This window comes from Alligator sinensis, unplaced genomic scaffold (assembly GCF_000455745.1).
Source record: "Alligator sinensis unplaced genomic scaffold, ASM45574v1 scaffold999_1, whole genome shotgun sequence".
Classification (NCBI taxonomy): domain Eukaryota; kingdom Metazoa; phylum Chordata; order Crocodylia; family Alligatoridae; genus Alligator; species Alligator sinensis.
The window spans coordinates 183,642-184,261 of record NW_005842571.1 but is presented as its reverse complement, the minus strand read 5'-3'; positions in this window follow the sequence as shown (position 1 = coordinate 184,261).

Here is a 620-nt window from a genome sequence, read left to right as displayed (position 1 = left end):
GAGACAGAGACAGTGATCAGTTGGACAATGTTTTATTGATATATCTACAGCAGGGGTGGGCAAAATGTGGCCTGGGGGCTGGATGCAGCCCACCAGGCCATTATATCCAGCCTGCAGCACCCCTAAAAAATTTAGAAAATTAATATTAATCTGCCCTGGGCTGCATGTCATGCGGCCCTCGATGGCTTGCCAAAACTCAGTAAGCGGCCCTCCGCCCAAAATTATTGCCCACCCCAATCTACAGTGTTAAAGCAAGTCTCTTATCATAATAGTAAAGTGAACTCTAAATACAAGTTTCATGAATTCATGAATATATATTTTGCAGCCCTCTAACAGGGGTAGTGGCCCCCCAACAGAGGGTTTGGCCCCCACACAAGGACTATGGCCTCCCACCAGGGGATTCAGCCCCCACACAAGGGCTATGGCCCCCCAACAGGAGATTCAGCCCCCAAACAAGGGATATGGGCTCCCAACAGGGGGTTTGGCACCCACACAGGGGGTATGGCCCCACAACAGGGGCCAAATGGCCCCCGCAGGGAATACTAGCCCCCCTGCAAGGCCCACATGCTCCACCCCAGCCCCCCAATTGCTGCCCCACCTGGCACCATCCCCCACCAGCT